Source organism: Megalops cyprinoides, chromosome 7 (assembly GCF_013368585.1).
Source record: "Megalops cyprinoides isolate fMegCyp1 chromosome 7, fMegCyp1.pri, whole genome shotgun sequence".
NCBI classification, from domain to species: Eukaryota; Metazoa; Chordata; class Actinopteri; order Elopiformes; family Megalopidae; genus Megalops; species Megalops cyprinoides.
In genome coordinates, this window is record NC_050589.1 from 38,782,620 (window position 1) to 38,799,827 (window position 17,208).

A 17,208-nucleotide genomic window follows, 5' to 3' on the forward strand; every position below is an offset into this window, starting at 1 on the left:
GATGGAGCGAAAGCACTGTCACCCAGCAGGCATGCAGCAAGGCGTCATATGCAGCCCAAAACTCCAGAGATCAACAAATAACCATACATTTTACTGATAACTGTAAGAGATAAAAATTATTAATCATTGTTAATCACCCAGTTAAGCACCACTTATGAAACACCATCAAATACATCCAAAATTTTCATGGTATAGAACAAGCAGATACACATTATGCAAGATGGAGCGAAGAAGTTTTACCCCAGCAATGAAACCATCACACAAAACATGTACCTGAAGAATCTATCACACATTCCACATTTGATGCAGTTTTCCTGAAGGATCTTCTCTCAGCCCTGAAACACAGGCCATTCAGGTCTCTGGGTGTCTTTTTCTTTTGAATTTATTATTTTTTGGCTAGGATATGTAGTCTTTTTTCAAATACTCAGGAAGATTTTCTTTACCTCAGAAATTTAAATTGAATGTATGTAACCTTAGGGTCTTAGTACTGAGCTTTGTGAAGAGGCATAGACCTGACACATGCCTGTGCACACACTACAGCTGTGATCTCACCTTGCCAGAAAAAAAAAAAAAAACAAAACTTGAAGTTGCTACCAAGGCTTACTGTACATTGAATGTAATTCAGGTATTTTTCAAAGGATATTTGAAGCAACAAATCCAATGTTTTTTAATTACATATACACATATTTTTGTTTTCCTTATGCATTTTTCTTTCTATTGTAGATTTTTGGTGGAATTATGATTGTCCTCATTATGTGTAGATGGCAGATCTATTAAGCTTCATATTGTTGGACAAATTGTTTGAAAGTGTCATGGATGATCACATGTTTATCTGTGTTGTTTATCTTATCTGCATAGGTCTGTGTATCTTATATAGAATATATAGCATATGTACAAGACGTATGTGTGCACAGATACATACGAGACATACATGAAAAACTGTATGTGTTAATGCCATCTCTTGCAAAATTACCATCCTCTGTCTAAACCCTGAACACAGTCTTATAGACAGACCAAGATGTTTAATCAGCAATGATCTGCATGCAACCAATAGCCAATCAAATCACTGAAAATAATCAATCCTATATTTAGAAACTAGTCTGTTTACCTTTCTCCCCACCCCACTCCAACCATGTGGACAATCCATAAGAAATAGCATGTGCCAATGTGGATTATTCTGCATTTAATGTTTACCAAAAAGTATCTTGTCATTTATCTTGAGACCAGAGCATTATGCCTCTCTATCACTTTGTGTGTAGGAAGAGGTACTTAGGTGGAACAGAGGGTGTTCTCCTCCTCCCCTATAGCCCTGCCCCCTACTTCCCAGCCCCTTTTGATAGATTATGCCTGATTGTATGCACCAGTGGCCATGTGGTGTGCAATGCCTCCCCAAACTGAACCTTTTGGAGTTCTGCCTCCCTGATTGATGTCCAGTAACCCTATATTACTGTTGAGCCCACCAAGTACAGCTGGTGACTTCACTCATGCCACACTGCCAGGTCAATTCAAATGACCCCTGCTGCACATATTGATTCCTGCTTTGGAAACAGCCATATACGCCATATACTTCCTCTCTGGAGGAAGGAGTAGGGTAGAGAGGGCAGATTTTCTGAAGGAAACAAGCAGCAGATGTATTTCTAAGCAGTCAGGTTTACATTGCTAATACACAAAAACAAGCAATGTATATACAAGAACTGGTGTGTTTTGTGGCAGGAAAACCTAGATGTGATGTTAAAGGACATGTTAATATGACATATTACTAGTTAGAACACAAAATCCCCAAATAGTTTACACTGTAAAAAAATGTAATCAAACAGTGAATCACCTGGTTTACATTAAGCATCAGAGGACTTTGTTTCTGAAATGAGTCAAAAAGTTTCTTATTTGTAAGGCTTATCATGTACACAAAATCTCATCCCACTTTGACTCGTTTCTATCTGATATTTAACACCACAATTTGCTGCTCCTGTTTTTTGCCTTTTCTCAGGTTGTCCAATGTTATTTGAAAAATCACCAAGTACTGCCATTTATCTTAAGGCCAATTAAGTGCACTAGTCCCTGTCCCATATGACATGTCAAATGGCAAGATCGTTTAGAAAAGGCAGGAGCTTTTAGTGTGGCTGACCTGATTCTCCTAGTCTGGGAAATAATGTAATTACGAAGATATAAGTAAGGGTCTATGCACACTAGAGATGAAGAGAGAAAGCAATGCCTGCTCATCTTCCATGCACCATTACTCTATGACATTTTGAAATCAATTACAAATATACAAAGGTGGTTTTTTGTAAATTATTTTGACTGTAAATTCAGTAAATATAAGGTACTAAGAAAGTAGAAACAGTTTGTCCAACAGAATGGAGTTTAATTGCTGTTTTTACTCTATTAGAACAGTACCTATGTTCTTGTATCTAGTACATTCTCTGTAACCATTTCTACCTCATTTTTGCGAAATAATTTACATGAAAGTATTTATTTCATGTCTTTTGTTTTTGTCTGTTTTAAAATAATGACGATAATGATAATGTTCTTGAACTGCAATGGTCTACCTCAGAAGAGACTATTTTAAGAGAAAAGTATTACACGTAATTAAAGAGATTATGTCACTCTTGGACTCAGGCCTCTTTGGGCTCTTTTTGTGTGCTGATGATCTCAACCTCATGTTGAAGGATCTGCAATTGTGCAGAGTGGGGGAACACAATGATCACCTGAGGGTGCTTCATTCTGTGTCCTCATTCTTCGCCCTCTCATTATTTTAGTGTCCCTGAATGTTAGGATCAGTGAACTCACTCAGGGTTAATTAACTAATTGAACTGCTGGTGAGATTTAAGTCCCGTGGTGCCATGGACACATAAAGTCCCCACAGACCCATTTCAGGGAGAAGCACCCCCCCCCCAACCAGGGCCAACTGCAAGTTAGTATTTAAACCAGGTTTAAACTTATGTTTTCACCACCCATTGATACAGCTTGCAGACAGCAGATAACCACCTGGGATAACCACCCAAACCTAAAATGTCTGTATTTTAAGACCAATTCCTAATCCACTACCACTGCTGCTTAAACCTCGTGCTGGAGCCTCTTCTGTACGCTGATATTTCAAACTTACTGAAACAATTTCCTCTTTATTACACTGCACACCTCCGTGTTGACAGTCCAGAGAGCTGTGTATTAGTTCTTGTGTGATGGAAGAATCGGTTTTGAATTGGGGAAAAAAAGACATTTCAAAACTCGTGAAAGACTGAACAGCAGAATAATTTCACAGCACTGCTCTTACATTCAGCCAGCAGATCTGACCATGTATTAGACATCCAAATCCATTGGTCAGCCTGTGCTAGCGATGTCCTGTTAATTAATGAGCTAATAAACATGCACGGCTCTACTGTGGTGCTCGCGACCAGGCCTGACATTCATCCTTCCAGCCCCTGGGCGAAGGGCAATCGTTCCACAGATGTCAGATGTTTTAAAATCATTTCCTGTGTCATAAACACCCTAATTCAATAAGCACACTTCTTGACTTGGCGGTGAAGGATTAGTACATTGGGAGAGGGAATGCACAGAGCCGGTGGAGAGCCACGGCACATTCTCAGTCCTCCAAGCGCTGAGGGCAGGCTGGGTCCATACTTATTTTTGACACTGTAGTGTCCACAGTTATGCTTTCCCCACAGGCAGAACAGCTGTCCAAAAGCACATACAGACACACACACATGCACATACTCATCAACATGAATTATGATTAAACTCAAAATATTTTCTTTTACGCTGTACACACCAAAAGAGGTGTGAATCCAGGCCTTTCTGTCTGAGCAGAGCGCCAGTGCCAGGGGCACATTCTACATTCTACATTCTTTGTACTATCAATGTGCAATCTGCTTGCCACCTCCCACTGAAGAGTGACCTCAGCCTCAAAGCTCAGACTGATTAGCCTACTCTGCACATGAGTCTGCACAGAGCAGTGTGTTCATGCCCCCATGCTCATCCTGCCATCTGCAGGGGTTATCCCCACCAAGACGATGGCTCTCACAGTGTGCATTACTGTGAGGAAACCTCAGGTCTCCCACAGCACTGTTCATCTTTCATTGCTGTTCATCAAAAGTTTCATGGCTTCAATCAAAATGAACAGCAATTTCATAACTTATAAATGTCATCTGATGCTGTATTTCAAAATCAATAACAAAAGTTTACATACTAATAAATTAATCTTACTTTGGGTCACTGGAAATTGCTACACTTTAGCAAGATGGCATATGCAACTACTAGAAAATAGGCCTACATCTGGATGGTTTTCTTGAATGCAACACAAAGTTGAATGCTATTTCCACTTAAATAGTGCAAGAAATGACTAAAATACCAATTGACTGGCATAGTGCTAACAAACATACATTGGTAAACGTAGTCATGACGTACCTGAACATATGTATATTTACCACAAGCGGCGACATTGCTACAAGTTTGCGCTTGTGTCAATATAATGTCCGACGTAGCGAAGATGGTAGGCCAGCTGGCTATTGCACACCGACTTGTCGGGTGCAGATCAGAGCACAAACTGCCGAGCCACCCTATCCAATGATTCCAAATTACCGCAAATGTACGATCATTTTAAGCGCATTATTTTGATTTTTAAATTAAGTTAAAAAAAAAAAAGTAAATTATTTCCTCATCCCTAGCTTTTGACGTGTGTCTGTATGTGTATGAGGGAATGTGACAGGCTCCGCTTTACTGGAGAAGGTTACTAAAGAGGCATGTGGCGTTGTCGACATTTTTAATAATAATGATATTATTATTAAAATAATAATAATAATAACGTTAATAACATAGCGTTGATTTCCTCTAAAAACAATACGTCCTGGTGCTATACTTTGTCATCGATCGCCTCGTCGATCATTACCAGTATCGGCTCTGTTTTGCTTTTTTTATCCAGTGAAATAGCTCTGCAAGCTTTCCATCTGCAGGCATGTTGTAGGTTTGGTCCGTAATGATCGCAGACCGCTGCCGGGAGTTTGTGCTCAGCGACAGATTTGCTTAACAACGTCAGCTTTTAACATCCATTGTAGTCGCCGGTACCTGTTCTTTCAAATATTATGTTATTGATGTGTTGCTTCGTTTGGTTTTGTCATTGGCGAGGTGCACTTTCCAGTTTAACTGGAAATCGTTTTTAAATCTTACATGCTCGATACTGCTACCAGAAAACGGAACGAACAATGTGTAGTTCTTTAAACCTCATCTACAATGAGGGGAAGAATGGTGAATCTGTGCTGTTCCCAACACAAATACAAGCCTCAAACACCCAATAATCCAGAGCCCTTGTCTCTGAGTGAGGAAAATTTCAACTCTCAAAGAAATTAAGAATCTTCGCAAAGTTTTTAAAGACCCATTTATATGTCTGTGATTACCCGGCCATAACCATGCCCTTCAGATGCCTCCCCACCCACCGCTATAACGAAGGCGCTCCAGAGAAAGGCTCCTGTCTGAAAGTTAGTCAATTATTCTCTTGTCCTTCCTAATGGGAGGTAATTAGGCGAGAAGAGTTTGGGGTAATGGGGTAATAAAGGACACTAATGACGCTGCCAGCCGCCTTGTTTACTTAAATGGTGAGTTCTCCTCTTTGAGAATGATAGCCCTGTAGATCACACCTCCTACACTACTCCCCACTCTGCTATATCAGCACCCCTCTTCAGGTAGGGTGCAGCACTGAACAAACAAAAACAATCAGACATCCACACATGCACACAAACAAACACACACATACACACACACACACAAACACACACACAAAACTACCCACAAACACACAATCAAGCACTCACACACATACATACACTCACAATAATATACCCATTCTCAGGTAAACACACACACACACAATCAGGTGCTCACACATGTGCACACACATGTACATATGCATTAGCTTAGTTGCACAATGTTTCAATTCTAACCAACGGTGACATGTATATATCAGTCAGTGTATATGTCTCCTTTCCTCCCAACAGCTTGCTGGTGTCAGTATGTGACAGCTAACAGGGCTAGAATAATTCTTCTCTCTCTGTTATTTCATGTTTTGGATGTGTCATATTTATACCCCTGTTCTGCAGTAGTATGTTCTGCATCAGATGCAATTCCTATGTAAGAAGCAGGCTCTGCATGAGGTAGACTCAGACCCAGTTCTCCTATGCTCTGTTAGATGGATGACACAATTAATTAATTAGCAAACTATTGTTATCTGATAGTTTTATTAGGGGCCAACCCTAAGGGGAACCCTATTGTTTTTGTTAGTTTTCCTATTATTACAGTATTAGGGGCCAAGCACTGAAAGTGCTAGGCACCTATTGTAATTGTTAGAATTCTTTACTATTATACTTTCTGCCATGGGAGTCCATGGCAACCCACAGATCTGTTTGTATGATTTTTATGAAATTCTGGGGTCAGCAAATCAAGCCTTCTAGTGCCACCATCAGGTCAAAGTTCAGGTAACATTTTTGGCCATAACTCCTGACCCTGTCGGATTTTTTTCAAAATTCTTTTTTTTCTAGATTCTTTCAGTCAAGCCGAGTCCAACACACCCATTGCCATCAACGTCCCCCATATTGGATTTTCCGCCAGTTTTCGAATTTTTACGAAAACTGTTTTTTCGCTACTCCTCCTACAAATTATGTCTTTACCAGATTTGGTACATATCATCTTCAGACCATGCCTCACAAAAGTTATCCAAATATTTTAGATATTCCAAAGTGTTCGTCCGTAACATGTAAATGAGTTTGACAGCGAAGACACCAAACAGGAAGTGAGGTCATATCTCAGCAATGCTTTTGTGTCTTCACACCAAACTTGGTATATGGACTTCCTACAGAGTTCTAAGAGTGTCCAAGACGTTTTGCGTCATTATAACTAAAATAATTGAATTTCTGCTCTTAACTATTGATGTCTTTAGTATGGAATTATGATTCCTTTTTCTTTTGATTCCTTGGGCCATGTCAAGTTGAACAGATGTAAAATTTTCATTTCCTTCATATTTTCTTGTCCGCCATTTTGAATTTTAATGAAAACAGTCTTTTCGCTACACCGCTCAAAAATTTTCTCAGTCATGAGAAATGAGAGTCATGCCAAGTTACACTCACATAATGGTTTCAATGTCTGCCATGTTGGATTGACTGCCATTTTGAATTTTAATGAAAACAATCTTTCTGCTACTCCTCCCACAAATGTTCTCCAATCTTCACCAAAATTGAGTCAGAGCACAGTGACACTATGCCTCACAGCAGTTGAGGCATAGTGTCAGATCAATCAGATTTTTGATTACTGAAAGAGGTACTGTAGCACAACAGGCCCTCATTGTGCTTGGCCCCTGTATCGCTGCTTGCAGCTATATTTATTATTATTATACATCTGCCATGGGAGTCTATGGCAGCCCATAGATCCGTTCGTCCGCTTTTTATGAATTTTGGTACACTCATAGAGGACAGTCCCAGCTGTCCACTCATTTTGTGGTCAGCAAATCAACCCTCTATCACCACCATCAGGTCAAAGTTCAGCTAACATTCCTTGATTGGGCTTGGCCCCTGTATCGCTGCTTGCAGCTATATTTCTCCTTTTTCTTCTTCTTATTCCACCAAATTTTGTCCCTCTTCTCCTCCCACAGTTTTTGAGATATCGACCCCAAACCAACTGTAACCCATCCAGTCTGACCCCAGTCGGGTTGCTTGTATACAGTTAAGCCGTACCCGCACTTGTTCTCTGGTTTTTGTTGTTTTTCATCCCTTTTTCCCATAGACTCCCATTCATTTTCAAAATCACTCCCCTCACACTTCATTGCCTTCCCACTCGGTCACTTTTCACCCCATAGCCACCATACCTCACATGTTGCCTCGGGACAAATCACCCAAGACCGTCTTGACCCGCACTCATCTTTTTGTCATTCACTCATCCCTCCATCCTGCCATTGACTTCAATTCATTTTTCAAAGTCTTACCGCTCGGTCACCTTTCGGCCTACGGTCATAGTACCTCATATGCTGGCTCAGGTCATGCCACCCAACACTCACTGAAACCCATACTGACCCCGCACTCATCTTTTACTCGTTTATTCTTCCTTCCATCCTCCCATTCACTTCAGTTCATTTTTCAAAGTCTTACCACTCGGTCACCATTTGAGCAATAGCCATGGGACCTGATATGCTGTTTTGGGTCATGTGACCCAACACTTACCAAAGGTGGGTGTGTCCCTAGCAACAATATTGTTTACCCTAGCAACCGCCTAGCAACCGCCTAGCAACCACTGAGCAACCACTTAGCAACAGCCTAGCAACCACTTAACAACACTTTGGCAACCACCCAACAATGCCGTAGCAACGTCCAGCAACCATATTGTTTACCCTACCAACCACTTATCAACACCCTGGCAACCACCCAGCAACGCCCTAGCAATGCCCCAGCGACCATATTGTTTACCCTAGCAACCACCTAGCAACACTCTAGCAACCACCTAGAAACCATTTAGCAACACCCTGGCAACCACCCAACAATGCCCTAGCAACCACCTCATGTATCTTAATAACCATCCAGCAGCGCCCTAGCAACCACCTAGAAACATCCTAGCAACCACCTTATATACCATAGGAACCACCTAGCAACAGCCTAGCAACCACTTAGCAACACCCTGGCAACCACCCAACAACACCCTAGCAACCACCTCATGTACCTTAGTAACCATCTAGCAACCTCCTAGCAACCACCTAGGTAAACCCTGGCAACCACCTAATATATCTTAGCAAACACCTAGCAACAGCTTAGCGACCACATAGTAAAACCCTGGCAACCACCTAACAACAGCGTAGAGACCACCGAGCAACACCCTAGCAACCACTTAGCAACATCCTAGCGATCATCTCATATAAGTTAGCACATCTTACATCTGTTACTTTCTATCATGAAAGTTATGATAATGTAAGATTTATTTTTACTTTTGTTGTAAGAATTTCTATTGGATTAAAGATTGCACGTCATGTGGCAGATCTGTACATGTGTACCTTTATGCTGGAAGTAGTTGGAGACATTCTAGCTTGTAAGAGAGATTTCTGCATGTCCTCCAGTTCCTCTTTTGAGTAAGAGTTGAACATGTTCTAACACCTGCTGCACCCTCACTCTACCCACATTCTCTCACATAAGGCATTGTTAAAAGAGCCAGTCATTCCTCCTTACAAATAAAAAAACACTAAATAAAAAATACTTAATATGCTGATGTCAGTGGTTTCTTCAGCATAGTTCTGATATGGTGAGTGCTGCCTGTGTTTAGGAAGAAGAAACAGCAATCTCTAAGGGCAGTGAGTCACTGAGTGTGCTCAAACACAGTATGGAGTCAGATCCAAGTGATCAGGATGTGGCTCAAAATGTAAAGGCCTTATGCCAATCTCTGAGGTGTGAAACTAGCACATACATGCCCCCCATGATGGCTGGCAGAGCAAAGGTTTGCTATTATTCCATGTTCCTCTGACAGAATATATACCTCAATCAGCAGCTATTCAGCACATTTTGGGGAAGTCAGTGTGTTAAAACAGTAAATGTCATCCCTTGGAATCTGGGTGAGACATTGCTGTGACTTCACCATTTACCAGGGAGACCTTTCAACTGAACTATATCTGTCACTCTATTTAATTCACAATAGATGGAGTCATACATGTTGTCTGGTATTTACTCAATGTAAACTGTATCTATGCCAAGCACCTGAAGCTGACTAAAATATGCTGAACCTCTTGTGAACCATACTGTGCTCTGACTGCACACAATTTCTCTCAGTCAGACTCCAATCACATGAAATATCTTTGTCACAGTGGTTAGTTTAGTTCATGCATTAGTAGCCATAACAAAGGAAATGTGGGTGTCTACATGATTGGGTGATCTGTTAGTCTTGATTTAAAAATTGTAAAATTGCAGATGTTTTGGTGACTGTATGTATCTTAGATATTTAAACTCCAGTGAAAAAAAACAGCCAATTCTGTCTGTTCATTGCAGCCTCTCTTCAAACACGCACCCTCTCCAAGAATGAGAATCAAATTTATGATGCAATCATTCCAGCGGTGCTCCAAACAGTCTCTGCTTGCATTCCCTGTTCAAGCACACAAACACAGCAAGTCCCAATCTCAGTTCTTATCAATTTAAACAAAACCCATGCTGGAGAGTTGGAAAAGACTACAGAAATTGGTTCCATGGTAAACTGATTTTACCAACAGATATACATTGAGCATCATTCAATCTACCTTGCTAGGTACTTGTATGTCTGAAAATGAAGATGATTTCAAGCACCAAGCCCCTTGGATATTCAAGTACACATTAGCTTGTGTGTGAAAACAACCCGTTTGTTAAACTGCAATTAGTTTGCCATCAGAGTGTGCTACAATTACAGTATGTGTATACTTCAAACATAAATGTACTGCCTTGCACATGGGTCAATTAGAATTGCTTAGCATTTCTGGTTAAAATGAGGTTACAAGGTTTTTTGAATTAGGTCCTCAGGTCCATCTAAAAATATACATGACAAATTAATGTTAGATCCCACTTCAATACCAAATACTAACACCCTCTTTTCCTTTTTTCATTTGTCATATTTAGAAAGGTAAGGTTAGAAAGGCAATTGAAAAGTGCTCTACAAATGTTATTATACATTATTTACATTTACATTTATTTATTTAGCAGATGCTTTTATCCAAAGCGACTTACAAAAGTGCATACAGCAAGTATAGCGACAGTACGGGGACAGGATGTGTACAGTTCCACAATGAGACATTATTATATTATATATTAAAAATCTGAGCATTCTGGGATTTAAGAAACAGTAAACCTAGTCAGTGTGAATGAATTTAATTTCTGACACACAGAGAGAGGTAGTGCCAGAGCCAGTGGATACCTCCTCTGTACCACTCAAATGCACAGTTCTTCTTCCTGAATGAAAACAGACACAACCAGTGGAGAATAAAGTCTAGGATCAGATCCTGGACCCCTAACCCCCAGGGTTTACTGGATGTAAATGTGAAACATATACACAACATAAACTATGGGATAAAAGGTACATTCCCCATATCACATTGCACATGGCAGCATGGGAAAGGCACGGCCACCCCACCCCCATCGTTCCTGCCTTTGCATTGTCCCACCCAGCCTTGATACTGACAAGGTTGACATCAGAGGAGAGCTCTGACACAGGGTGAGTTAGGATGGCCAGCTGTTTGCAATCAGGCCTATTTTGAAGTCAGGGACTCTCGGACCCCCAGGGCCAAAGCATCAGCTAGCACAATCCGCCACCCCCCCCCCCACCAGCCCCCTAATCCAACCCTCAGCCCAACAGCCCCAACCCCCTGCCTCACCCTGCACAGCTGGATTCATTCCAGATGTGCTGTCCAGGAAGCAATGCATAAAAAATATACAAAAATTCTTTTGTAATAGGCTGTATATATATATATACACACACACACACACACACTATATGAACAAAAGTTTTTGGCCACACCTGTTAATTATTGAATTCAGGTGTTTCAATCAGACCCTTTGCCACAGGTGTATAAAATCAAGCACCTAACCATGCAGTCTCCATTTGCAAACATTTGTGATACAAAATGGGTCGTTCTGAAGAGCTCAGTGACTTCAGTCGTGGTACTGTGATAGGATGCCACCTTTGCAATAAGACAGTTCGTGAAATCTCATCCCTGCTGGATATTCCACGGTCAACTGTAAGTGTTATTATTAAAAAGTGGAAGCGTTTAGGAACAACAGCAACTCAGCCACGAAGCGGAAGGCCACATAAAATCACAGAGCGGGGTCAACGACTGCTAAGGCGCATGGTGCGTTAAAGTCGCCAATGCTCTGATTCCATAGCTGAAGAGTTCCGAACTTCCACTGGCATTAATGTAAGCACAAAAACTGAGCGGCAGGAGCTTCATGGAATGGGTTTCCATGGCCGAGCAGCTGCATGCAAGCCTCACATCACCAAGTCCAATGCCAAGCGTTGGATGGAGTGGTATAAAGCACACCGACACTGGACTGTGGAGCAGGGGTATCATTTTACATTTACATTTACATTTATTCATTTGGCAGACGCTTTCATCCAAAGCGACTTACATAGGTTGCAGTTCTTTACAATGTTATCCATTTATACAGCTGGATATTTACTGAGGCAATTGTCAGTTAAGTACCTTGCCCAAGGGTACAGCAGCAGCGGCCCAGCGGGGATCGAACCGGCAACCGGCAACCTTTCGGTTACGAGTCCTGCTCCTTAACCACTATGCTACACTGCCGAAACGTGTTCTGTGGAGTGACAAATCACGCTTCTCTATTTGGCAGTCAGATGGGCGAGTCTGGGTTTGGCGGATGCCGGGAGAACATTACCTGCCTGACTGCATTGTGCCAACTGTGAAGTTTGGTGGAGGAGGGATAATGGTATGGGGCTGTTTTTCAGGGTTTGGGCTAGGTCCCTTATCTCCAGTGAAAGGCAATCTTAATGCTTCAGCATACCAAGACATTTTGGACAATGCTATGCTTCCAACTTTGTGGCAACAGTTTGGTGAAGGCCCTTTTCTATTCCAACATGACTGTGCCCCAGTGCACAAAGCAAGGGCTATAAAGACATGGTTTGATGAGTTTGGTGTGGAAGACCTTGACTGGCCCGCACAGAGCCCTGACCTCAACCCCATCGAGCACCTTTGGGATGAACTGGAACAGAGATTGTGAGCCAGACCTTCTCGTTCAACATCAGTGCCTGACCTTATAAATGCTCTACAGAATGAATGTGTCAGGGCTCAGGCAAGGACTCAGGCGCAGACTACGGGAGCTTCGGGTACCAAGCTTCTTTATTGAAATCGTCAGGCAGAATAGCGAGTCAAAACTGGCAGGGTCAAAACCAGTAGAGCAGTCTGTGGGCAAAACCAGGGCCAGGAACAGGAACAGGCAGGGTCAGAAACCAGGCAGGCAGACAATCAGGCAATCAGGGCAAGGCAGCAGGCAAAAACAAGGTCTGGATGCGGGCAGGGTCGAGAACAGGAAAAACACGCAGACAGAAACAACGGCAGGGACATAACAGGTGCTACACACTGTGACGAACTACCAACAAGACAGAGACACGCAGGGAAAATATAGTGCTGGGGTGACGAGGAGATGGGATGCAGGTGGGAAGGCAGGTGAAGGCGATGAGGCAATCAGGTGGGCGGAGACCAGGCGGGGAGTGGGGCAGGGCTAGAACACAAGGAAAACAAAAGCACATGGACAGGGAAAAACAAAAACACCACAGCTAAGGGGGCAGAGCACTGACAGAATGGGCAGAAATTCCCACAGAAACACTCCAAAATCTTGTGGAAAGCCTTCCAAGAAGAGTGGAAGCTGTTATTGCTGCAAAAGGGAGACCAACTCCATATTAAATTATATGTATTTGAATACAATGTCATAACAGTCCCTGTTGGTGTAGTGGTCAGGCGCCTGAATACTTTTGTCCATATAGTGTATATAAATCGATTATCTGGTCGTTAGATAATCGGGGCCGATATTTGCAAATTTTTGATTATCAGTCATCGGTACATTTTTATCTAAATTCCCGATAAAAAATAAATAGATAAATAAATAAACATTTTTTAAAGCAATGTGTACTATCCCGACGCATCTCCTCTGTCAGAAAAACTGCTAGTGGTATGGCTAACATTCCACAAAATTCCCTTAGTGGCCGAGACAGACGTTATCTGACCTTAAAAATCAAACGTCATCAAAGTACAGCCATTCTGAATTACAGTCGTCATTTAAACAACCGTTAACAAAATTAAACTTTAGCTCGCTTGCGGTTGCACTGTAGGCCTATGTCGGAACGTCGCGGCAAAGCTGAAATTACCCGTTTGCCGCTTTGATGTTTCTTCATTTGGATTCATCATCATCATGGAAGTCAAGTTATTAAAATAAAAATTTGCAGCACACAGTTTGCACTTCACAGTATTTTCGCTAACTTTATCACAGTCCTTACACACGGTACCCTACTTTTCTATGAGCTGTCCATTTTTCACATAATTGAATTACGAGCAAATGCTCCTAGCTCCTAGAATCCTTGGCTCCTAGAATCTCCCCGCAGCTTCAGAAAAAGTGTGGACACAGGCTAGTTTTAAGGTTTGATATTTCATACTATATTTTATATTTCATGATGAAAATGCAGCCTAAATGATGTATCAATTCACTGTATTTCTTCAATGATTGTCATCGTTCGTCCGATAATTGAATGCTTTTGAAATAGCGATAGGCATCTGCTGCCTAGCCAAAATAAGATAACCATTGAGAAATTTACCCACAACGTCAATATTAGCTCCCTTTTTAGTAGGCCCTGTCACTCTCTCGTACACCGCCTCATTAGAACTCCCTCGCACACACGCTGCAGCTCAAATGTGACCCTCACAGATAATCTGTAATGCCAAATGTGGTCATTTTAGTTATTGCAATTTTCAGTTTATTTTTATCTTTGAGAAAGAATTTTCATTTGATCTTTTGCTCTTTATTTAACTTTATGCCTGAAAACATATGACCGAGGGTTTGTAATTAAGTACATGTTGTCACAGCCTATTTCTTTTCACACCGGAAAAAAATGAAAAGCTTTCAAATATCAGCCTGAAAAGTTTTTTGAAACAACACAAATGGATTTGAAACTTAAAACTTTTTGGTCACTGCACAAATCCATTTGTGTTGTTTCATAGTTTTGATGTCTTTGCTATTTTTCTAAATTGTGGAAAATAGTATAAATATAGGAAAGATTTGACTGTATGTATACAAAAAAAACTTTCTTTTAAGGTGTGTTATGCTACATTCTAACCGCTCATAACTGATTTCAAATAAGGGAACTAAAACAGAACACACATACCAACAGACTTCTTATGTAACAAACAGCCTCCTATTTCTGTAAGTTGCAACATCAACTTACTTCACCGAAGCCACTGAATTGTCTCCCACTCTCCCTCTATTTTTCTGTTTGTTGTTTCTCGCAGTTCAGCAAATTAAACTCTCCCCTTTCTCCTTCAATACATTTCCTAAATTGTTTCTGATGGTTTCTGATGTTTCCGATTGTTTCAACTGCCTACTCATAAGCTTTAGGGTTTAAAACTGACTACAGTTGACAGTTGACTACAGTTGACAGTTGACTGTGGTAGACTATAGTAGACTCTATGTGGGCAGGCCATGGTCACAGAATGTAAAAAGCATAAGAATGTTTACAGAAGCAACAAAGAAGGAAACAATCTGGCACAGCATTAGCCCTGCTGGCAGCCCTACAGGCAGCCATGAGAGGAACTGTCACAAGCTACAACACTACAGTATTCAAATCGAAATTTACTTCTATTCAATTATGACTGTTGTATTCAGAACTGCAGATTTCATATTTAATTCTACAGCACAATTTATGTGTTTAGTTAGAGACATAGAGGCATTGTTACAGACAAATAACCATTTTTATTTGTTCATTTCTGTCATTCATAATTGCTGTAAATCTATATTTTTGTAAGTCTGTAGCTACTTTGTTACTAATTTGAATTGTTAAGGGAAATCATGTGATATTGTGGAATGTGGATGTGTCAGTTGACTGTCATCACAGTGTGTTTGAAATAATGATATTTAAACTCTCCTCTGGGATTCTGTTTTACAATTCTCTTTTACAAAAATTGTATTGTATTCCCAAAATATGTATCCTCATACTTTTGTGATTTTGTATTTTGCAGTTTCACTTGTTGGTTGAAAACATGTGACATTGTGCTATTCTGATGAGTACCAAGTGACTATTTATCCAGTTACCCATGCTGCTCGTAAATGCATTGTGGTTTGTAATTATCCATGAAAAAGGCATTCTGACTTTTCCCTAATATAAAACTACATGGCAGCCACCATTAGAATACATTTTGGAATATCAAAAAATGTACATTGCTCACCTCCAGAGAATGGTGAACCAAATGAACCAAAAATCTTCCACCATCCTCTGTACCTCTGTCTTATTATCTTTTATCTCTCAGTTTCACGGGCAGCCTAAGTTAGGGTAGGCTTAGTTGACATCTCCGTGCATTAATACAGAGAAACTTTACAGGCCAAAGACCCATCCTCGACATACAGAGGGGGTATGGGCTGATGCATTCCCCTGACTAGCAAGGAGGTTGTCTGAAGCTGTAATGAGACATTTCACCAAATTCTTTCAGGGGTGGCAGATATGAACAACTATACTTGGGTCACAGGATGACAGGCTTGAGCTCATAATTCAACTTTTGTGTGTGTGTGTGTGTGTGTGTGTGTGTGTGTGTGTGCATGCACACTTAAGGTTAGAATATGGGTGTCTGGACTGATAAACATTTACAATGCTGTTTACTGACATGAAAAGCTAGCTCTGCCATTGTAATGTGTACAATGATATAGCTGCTGACAGGGAGGAAACTTTTCCTGTCTATTTGTTCCTTGTATTTGCACATGGTGTTTGTTCTTTTCTCAGTCAATAGGCCTCATACCACATCTTGTCACAACTGTGAAACATTCCTTCTATTGATTTTGGTCACTTCATTAAAACCAGTTCAAAACAAGTGTACATATACATACATTGGAGGCTGCACTATTTTTTGTGTTGTTTGTGGAATGCTGTAACACGGCTTCTATTTGTCTCCCAGGAAAATAAGGTCACACGGGAGGAGACTGCTGGCGAGTGATGGACGGTGGGGACATCTGGTGGTTGTCCGGAGAAGATGTCCTTCAAGAGCTAGACAGTTGTCGTACACTAGTGATGCTCGGATCGGCTCTGACGTCATCCGAATCCGCACGTACGCATAAATCATCCACCCTCCACACATCCGAACGAATTATTTTCTCCGATTTAGAGACCCGCACCCGATGACACGTTACCATTATTTCTCAGTGGGATATATGTAAGCGTGATGATGTGGTAACATATTACAGCGAAGTAGGGTGGTTTTAAATAAATAAACATTTATTTAAAGGAAAAGTTTTTCTATTTGGGTAAAATGAAAATGGCAACAGCATAGGCGTCATTTGCGCTGAGGACATGTCCCCACCACTTTTTGTTGTGGCCCATTTCGTCCCCAACACTTTTTGAAAGCCTTTAGTTAGTTGAACTTAATCTGTCCCCAGCACTTTTCAGAACAAACTGACGCCCATGGGCAACAGGTATTTCCACTATAGCCTGATCACAGGCTGACATCTTTAATCCATTCAAACTAAA